This window comes from Ornithorhynchus anatinus, chromosome 7 (genome assembly GCF_004115215.2).
Source record: "Ornithorhynchus anatinus isolate Pmale09 chromosome 7, mOrnAna1.pri.v4, whole genome shotgun sequence".
NCBI lineage: Eukaryota > Metazoa > Chordata > Mammalia > Monotremata > Ornithorhynchidae > Ornithorhynchus > Ornithorhynchus anatinus.
In genome coordinates this window covers 37453549-37461866 of record NC_041734.1, presented here as the reverse complement: position 1 = coordinate 37461866, position 8318 = coordinate 37453549, and positions in this window count along the sequence as shown.

Here is an 8318-nt window from a genome sequence, read left to right as displayed (position 1 = left end):
CTTGAGGAACTCCAACAGTTAAAGGATGGGAGGGGGAGGAGGCGCCAGCGAAGGAGACCGAGAATGACTGGCCAGAGAGGTAAGAGGAGAACCAGGAGAGGACAGAGTCCGTGAAGCCAAGGTGAGATAAGGTATGGAGGAGGAGGGGATGGTCGACAGTGTCAAAGGCAGCAGAGAGGTCAAGGAGGATCAGAATGGAGTAGGAGCCATTGGATTTGGCAAGAAGGAGGTCATGGGTGACCTTAGAGAGAGCAGTCTCGGTAGAGTGGAGGGGACGGAAGCCAGATTGGAGGGGGTCTAGGAGAGAATGGGAGTTAAGGAATTCTAGGCATAGATTGTAGACGACTCGTTCTAGGATTTTGGAAAGGAAGGGTAGTAGGGAGATAGGACGATAACTGGAGGGGGAAGTGGGGTCAAGAGCGTTACTTCACCCTGGGCAAAGGTTCTGTGAAGATCGCCATTGCAAAAGGCAATTCACATCCAACATCGGACCCTGCAAGGAGCAAACACTTCATTCAAGTCAGCAAGGATTTGCTGGTTCTTGCACATAATGTGGAGTGGATTACACATCATTTCAGTCACACTCACACGCATGGATAGGATTTCAGCATCTCCCAACCGGCAACCCTCCAGCCCCACTGCAATTATGTATATACCTGTAATTTTATTTATTTGTATTGATGTCTGCCTCCCCACCTCTGGACCTTGAGCTCATTGTGGGCAGGGAATGTCACTGCTTATAGTTGTATTGTAAGTGCTTAGTACAGTGCTCTGCACGTAGTGAGCACTTAATAAATATGAGTGAATAAATGAGTAGCAGCATCTCTGAAAAAAATGGACAATTAGAAATCCATATCTGTTAATATCCCTCTTCAGAACTTTGAAGAGCCTATAGGAGACTTCCCTATCACCGTGGATGGCACGACCATCCTTCCCGTCTCTCAGGCCCGCAATCTCGGTGTCATCTTTGATTTGTCTCTCTCGTTCACCCCACACATCCTATCCGTTACTAAGACCTGCCAGTTTCACCTTTACAATATCGCCAAGATCCGCCCTTTCCTCTCCACCCAAACGGCTACCTTACTGCTACGGGCTCTTGATATATCCCGGCTAGACTACTGTGTCAGCCTTCTCTCTGATATCCCTTCCTCCTCTCTCACCCCGCTCCAGTCTATTCTTCACTCCGCTGCCCGGCTCATCTTCCTGCAGAAACGATCCGAGCATGTCACTCCCCTTCTTAAACACCTCCAGTGGTTTCCTATCAACCTCTGCTCTAAACAAAAACTCCTCACTCTAGACTTCAAGGTTCTCCATCACCTTGCCCCTTCCTACCTCTCCTCCCTTCTCTCTTTCTACCGCCCACCCCACACGCTCCGCTCCTCTGCCGCCCACCTCCTCACCGTCCCTCGGTCTCGCCTATCCCGCCGTCGACCCCTGGGCTACGTCCTCCCGCGGTCCTAGAATGTCCTCCCTCCTTACCTCCACCAAACTGATTCTCTTCCCCTCTTCAAAACCCTACTTAAAACTCACCTCCTCCAAGAGGCCTTCCCAGACTGAGCTCCCCTTCTCCCTCTACTCCCGCTACCGCCCCCTTCACCTCTCCGCAGCTAAACCCTCTTTTCCCCCATTTCCCTCTGCTCCTCCCCGTCTCCCTTCCCATCCCCTCAGCACTGTACTCGTCTGCTCAACTGTATATATTTTCATTGCCCTATTTATTTTGTTAATGAGATGTACATCGCCTTGATTCTATTTAGTTGCCATTGTTTTTATGAGATGTTCTTCCCCTTGACTCTATTTATTGCCATTGTTCTTGTCTGCCTGTCTCCCCCGATTAGACCGTAAGCCCGTCAAATGGCAGGGACTGTCTCTATCTGTTGCCGACTTGTTCATTCCAAGCGCTTAGTACAGTGCTCTGCACATAGTAAGCGCTCAATAAATACTATTGAATGAATGAATGAATGAATGAATGAATGATCATACCCCACGTTGACATCTTCTGGGAGGGTTGTAATCCCTGATCAGCAAAGGAAAATATGATCACCTTTTGAATTCTAGACTATTAGACGGTCAGGGCAGGGTTCTCCTTGTTGGGTGGGGGAAAGAGATTTTGTAGGCAGAGCGTAACTCCTTGGTTATGGTCATATCTTCCTGTAGAATGTGGCCCCAAGGCCCGAAGCCGTGGCTGCCCTTCCCTACTTGGACCAGCACAGTCCCACCGCATCTCGGTTCATCTCCAGAGCCTGGAAAAACTGAGTCAAGCTCGGAAATTTCTGGAAGCTCTGGAAGGTCTGGTAGCTCAATCGTATCTCCTGAAATCTCACTTCTCCATTGATGATGCTTTCTGGTCAACAAGTCAGTCTTGCCTTTACTCTGGTGATACCCCTAGGCATCAGGTTAAAACTTTGTGCCATCGGAATTATGTCGTTAAAGATTTCTTCTGAGTGCTCTGACCTCGGTGTGGATGAGTGTGTGGGGTCCACAAGGGTGTGTGTGTGTCTGTGTGTGTGTGTGTGTCTGTGTGTGTGTGTCTGTGTGTTTCTCTGTGTGTGTGTGTGTGTGTGTGTGTGTGTGTGTGCATATGCATGCTGTGGAAGAACAGCCTCAGTGGAGTCAACCACTGTGACTACTCCAGTTTCCCCACTCCAGTTAGCTGTGGGGAAAACATACATATATAAGATTATATTTTAATAGAGAAGCAAGATCTTTCAAAACATCAAACTTTCCAAACTGGATAAATTGCAGGAAAATTGGCTAACTGACTGTATCCATTTGATTTCAGATTTCTATGTACAAGCATTCAGAGACCAAAATGATGTTTTTGAAGGTTTACGAATCAATGTCCTTGTTTTGCAAGGTCCGTGAAGAAGGGTAAATTAATAAAATAAAACAGTTATCACACCCTTGAAATGAGATTCTTCTGTATAAATGTTTTAACTGCTGCCTAGTTGTATATTGCATAAATGTCTAGGAAAATGGAAAGGTGAAAGAAGTGTATTGATATTATTTGCCTATTTTAATAATCCATGGGGAAATGTAAAACATTGTCGGAGCTTTAGGACTCATTGCATGTCCTGCTGCTTTTACTGTAAGCATGGAAACCTAAAACTGCCACTCAAGCTGGTCTCCTGTCTCTGTATTTCAGAATAACAGTATGTTCTCTTCTCAAAGTGCGACAAAATTTCCACGAATGTTAATGGGAATTTCACGCATAGGCGGAGAGGAGAATCGAGCCTTTTGAGTATTTTCACAGCTGCAAGGAGATTTTTCCACCTTAGCCTTTAAAGGTTTTCATTTCCTCTGGGAGGAATAATCTAAACAAAACCCCACTTTTAATTCCAGCCGAGGGAAGTTTATAGACTTTTTTTTTCAGTTCGGGCCTTGTCAGCTACCCAAACTGACAGCCTGACCAGCCTTATGTTTAATGTAGATCCCAGCCTGAGTGCTCTTATAGCCTATTGGGTCTAGAGATGAAATGTGTTCCCAGGTAAATTCTGGTCATATCCCATGGGCATCTCCCGGAGAAAGAGTAGCATTGTCCCAGGGGAAGAAAGAAAAAACAGCTATGGGTCAGGCAATTTGAGCACCTTATTCTGCAAAAGGGAAAATTTGTATGCCACACAGTGACCTGTCTTGCTAGGGAGTGAAGCAAATCATGGTTGGGAAAGAATCTGTGAGAAATTGATGTGTTGTTGAAGAAATCTAATGTTCAGTCATCAAATCCTCTATGCTACTGATCAATCAATCGATTAATCAATATTACTATATCAATGTACTTACTGTTCCTCAATCTCATCTATCTCACAGCTGACATCCCACATCTTGCCTCTAGCCTGGAACACCCTCTCCCCAGTGTGGCCTACTGGATAGAGCCTGGTCCTGGGAGTCAGAAGTACCTGGGTACTAATCCCAGCTCCACCACTTGTCTGCAATTTGACTTTGGGCAAATCACTTCACTTCTCTTTGCCTTAGTTCCCTCATTTGTAAAATGGAGATTAAGACTGTGAGCACTATGTGGGACAGTGAATTTGTCCAGCCCGATTAGCTTTTATCTACCCCATTGCTTAGAACAGTGCTTGGCACATACTAAACAGTGAAAAAATACCACAATTATCTTTGTTATTATTATACCCAACAGATGATCTCTCTCCTCACCTTTAAAGCCTTATTAAAATCACATCTCCTCCAAAAGGCCTTCACCAACTAAGCCCACATTTCCTCTTCTCCCATTCCCTTGCGCATCACCCTTGCCCTTGAATTTGCATCTCTTATTCACCCCACCCTCAGCCCAAAGTACTTACGTACATATCTGTAATTTATTTATTTATATTGTCTGTCTCCCTCTCTAGACTGTATGATCTCTGTGGCCAAGAAACTTGTCTGACAACTCTGTTATAACTTGCCTACCAAGGCTGTTATATTGTACTCTCTCAAGTGCTTAGTAAGGTGCTCTGCACACAACACTCAAACAATACAATTGATTGATTGATTGATTATTTGCTGAGCACCTACTGTATGTAGACCTCACCCTAAGCACTTGGGAGAACACAGTAGAATCAGTAGACATGATCCCTGGCCTCAAGGGATCTAGGAGGAGAGACGGACATTAAAATAAATTACAGGGAGGAGGAGACTATAAACTATAAAGACGCGTACAAATATTATGGTGAGAATTAGGCTATACCTGTAGATTGCAAACTCCTTGTGGAGAGGAATTGCATCTACTAACTCTGTTGCACTGTATTTTCCCAAGGACTTAGTACAGTACTCTGCAAAGAATAGTTGCTCAATAAATACCACTGGTTGATTGGGGCTAGTGGGTAAGTGCTTATAAGAAGGGCCAAAGTGGCTTTTGAGGGGAAATAGGGTGGGAAGATGAGAGATTAATCAGAGAAGGCCTCTTGAAGGAGATGTGATTTCAGAAGGGCTTTGAAGATGGGTAGAGCAGTAGTCTCCTGGGTTTGAATGGGGATGATCCACCCTTTCCTCTCCACCCAAACGGCTACCTTACTGTTACGGGCTCTCGTTATATCCCGGCTAGACTACTGTGTCAGCCTTCTCTCTGACCTCCCTTCCTCCTCTCTCGCCCCGCTCCAGTCTATTCTTCACTCCACTGCCCGGCTCATCTTCCTGCAGAAACGCTCTGGGCATGTCACTCCCCTTCTTAAACACCTCCAGTGGTTGCCTATCAACCTCCGCTCCAAACAAAAACTCCTCACTCTAGGCTTCAAGACTCTCCATCACCTTGCCCCTTCCTACCTCTCCTCCCTTCTCTCTTTCCACTGCCCACCCCACATGCTCCGCTCCTCTGCCGCCCACCTCCTCACCGTCCCTCGGTCTCGCCTATCCCGCCGTCGACCCCTGGTCCACGTCCTCCCGCGGTCCTGGAATGCCCTCCTTCCTCACCTCCACCAGGCTAATTCTCTTCCCCTCTTCAAAACCCTATTTACAGCTCACCTCCTCCAAGAGGACTTCCCAGACTGAGCTCCCCTTCTCCCTCTACTCCCTCTACCCCCCCTTCACCTCTCCGCAGCTAAACCCTCTTTTCCCCCCTTTCCCTCTGCTCCTCCCCTTCTCCCGTCCCATCCCCTCAGCACTGTACTCGTCTGCTCAACTGTATATATTTTCATTACCCTATTTATTTTGTTAAAGAAATATATATCGCCTTGATTCTATTTATTTGCTAATGTTTTAATGAGATGTTCATCCCCTCGATTCTATTTATTGCAACTGTTCTAGTCTGTCTGTCTCCCCCGATTAAACTGTAAGCCCATCAAAGGGCAAGAACTGTCTCTATCTGTTACCGATTTGTACATTCCAAGCTCTTAGTACAGTGCTCTGCACATAATAAGTGCTCAATAAATACTATTGAATGATATGCTAGGCAGAAGGGAGGGTGTGTGCAAGAGTTCAGCAGTGGGAGAGAGATAAGAGCGAGGGACAGTGAGTAGGTTGATATATTACTATGATTAATTGAATGAAGGAAATGAAGTAAAAGAGGTGGGGCATAGCAGGAAAAGTGAGGGAGAGAGCTAATTGAAGGCCTTAAAGCCAATTTTCAGGGGTTTCTGCTTGAATGAGCATTCTTTGGAGACTTTTGAGTAGTAGAGAGATGTGTGCAGAATGATGTTTTAGAAAAGGGTTGTATCTCACATGATACCCTGTGCATAAATCAATCAGTCACTTGTATTTATTGAGAGCTTACTGTGTGCAGAGCACTATACAAGCACTCTGGAGAGGACAACAGAACAGAGTTGGTAGACATGTCCATTGCCCACAGATCTAATTTAACTGTTGTTGGTCAACATGTGTATGACAATTTATATTTAGAGTTCTGTACAGTGTTGCAAAATTCAACCTTGTAGTTATAGGAATTTAAAAAGTTGGAGTGGTAAAGACCAGTTCAGTGGTCAAACAGCAAATGAGGCCAGTATCATTATTAGAACTCATTAACTCTATCTCCATTTGGTTTTTCTGTCCACCTGAATCCTGCGTATCTTTCATTCTGGTGCCCCTAAATTTCCCAAGAGGAGAAGAACAATGGATCAAGTTTGTCTTGGGCTGTGACCATTATGTAAACACATCTATGTCAAATCACTGCTCCACCAACTTTCATATTCAACCTGTTACCAACAAGATTCAGCACAGCTGCCCTTACTACCACTACTATTACTAATAATAATAGCATTTGTTAAATGCTTACTATGTGTCAAGCTGTTGGACACAGCCCCTGTCCCACATGGGACTCACAATCTCAATCCCCATTTTACAGATGAGGTGACTGAGAGCCAGAGAAGTGAAATGACTTACCCAAGGTCACACAGCAGACACGTGGCAGAGCCAGGATTAGAAACCAGTTCCTTCTAACTTCCAGGCCTGTGCTCTATCCTTGCTGCTTCCCTTTAGTTCTCTCCCCTTCCCATTGGTTGCAGGATGTTCTCTGTAGTTTCTTTTCTGTGGACAAATAAACAGTTTGGATCACTATGGATCACCATTTTAGTATTCACTATTAACATCTATATCAATGGCATTGACCAAGCACCTCCTGTATGCATAGTATTGGTCCTTGGGGAAGAAATAGATCATTCCTGTCCTCAGGCAATGTATAATCTAATGGGGATGGGGAAGCAACTGGGGTGTTGCCTAGCATTCAACACCTGCAGTCAAATTACCCAACGATCACTAAACCAGAAGCCATTTTGGAGGCAGTCTCACCCCAGAGGTACAGATCAGGCACCTCAGTGAGTCATCAGTGAGAAGCAGCGTGGCTCTGTGGAAAGAGCCCGGGCTTGGGAGTCAGAGGTCATGGGTTCAAATCCCGGCTCTGCCACTTGTCAGCTGTGTGACTGTGGGCAAGTCACTTAACTTCTCTGTGCCTCAGTTACCTCATCTGTAAAATGGGGATTAAGACTGTGAGCCGCATGTGGGACAACCTGATTACCCTGTATACCCCAGCTCTTAGAACAGTGCTCTGCACATAGTAAGTGCTTAACAAATACCAACATCATTATTATTACCTGAGTGACCAGACTGGTTCTGAGATCTTTTTTAGCACTAAGTCTGATCTGGATTTTGTGAGAGACACCATGAGCTCATCTTAGAGTTAATCAACCACTCCCAAGTTTTCCAACATCTCCCATCTCGAATGGATGAAGGTAGATTTTTTTTTTTTAGCAGAACATCCTGATATGCACTCGTCCCTGGTGGGCACTATCATCTTTTGAACAGATCATTTCTTTCTTTTGATGAGATCACTTTCTGGAAGTCTGCCCAACTTGCTATTAACTACAAATGTCATGAACAGCCTCTCAATTCCAGCACTTAGTACAGTGTCCAAGCACCTGGAACAGTGCAAATCACCTGGTGCAGCATTCTATACTCAGGAGTGTTCAGTAAATGCTGTCGAAGTGGAATTCCATCACTCCAACACATTTCTGATAGCAATGTCAATAATGTGGACTCCAAGTTCTAGGAATTCAACTCACTAAGTTTCCCCCAGGTTTGGCCTAGTGGAAATAGCATGGGCCTGGGAGTCAGAAGGACTTGGATTCCTGCCTCTGCACTTATCGGCTGTGTGACCTTGGGCAAGTCACTTAATTTCTCTCTGCCTCAATTACCTCATCTGAATAATGAAGACTAAAACTGTGAGCCCCATGTGGGACAGGTACTGCAGCCAACCTAATTGGTTTGTACCTACCCCAGAACTTAGAACAGTGCTTGACACATAATTAGTATTTAAATATCATTATTATTATTATTATTATTTTTGATCCCTAGCCATTGAATACAACTCTATGGTTGTAGTACTACAGCCTATGTGC